Genomic DNA, 756 nt, shown 5'->3' with positions numbered 1-756 from the left:
AGGTGGTATAGAGATGTGGTTAGAGGTGGGATAGCGATGTGGTTAGAGGTGGTATAGCGATGTGGTTAGAGGTGGGATAGCGATGTGGTTAGAGGTGGTATAGCGATGTGGTTAGAGGTGGTATAGAGATGTGGTTAGAGGTGGGATAGGGATGTGGTTAGAGGTGGTATAGCGATGTGGTTAGAGGTGGTATAGCGATGTGGTTAGAGGTGGGATAGGGGGGATGTGGTTAGAGGTGGTATAGCGATGTGGTTAGTGGTGGGATAGGGATGTGGTTATAGGTGGGATGAGATGACATTTTAGTCTACCACTAGTTGCCCTACACGCCTTTTTAAGGTGACGTCATAATTATGACGTCATTGTCAGACACTGGTCTTCGACATACCGAGAAAATTTAGGAAAATGTTTGGGACAACTCTGGTCGTTTCATCTCAGGATAAAATAAAAAGGGACAAAACCCATCCCGCCAACACTGCCCTCCCCCACCCCAACATACATTGAACAACCCAGTGAACTTGACCGTCCTAGAACCCTATGACCCTATGACCCAAAAGGTCAGACGGAGACTACCGAGTTAGAGTATCTACCACGGCGCATGCGCGGCTAACAAGTCCAAGAAGGAAAGAATTATTTTAGCATAATTTATGCGCGTGACTTGCCGCGGTTGGTGGGGGAGAAAAAGTGATTAAGGGGGAGAGGGAGGGGGAGAGGGGGGGGGCGGGATTTAGTTCTGTTCGATTGGCGTTGTGTTGCTGC

This window comes from Physella acuta, unplaced genomic scaffold, assembly GCF_028476545.2.
Source record: "Physella acuta isolate Inbredline_101_S28 unplaced genomic scaffold, ASM2847654v3 ptg001326l, whole genome shotgun sequence".
Taxonomy (NCBI): domain Eukaryota; kingdom Metazoa; phylum Mollusca; class Gastropoda; family Physidae; genus Physella; species Physella acuta.
The sequence above is the reverse complement of the archived record's forward strand: the minus strand, read 5'-3'. Positions refer to the sequence as shown.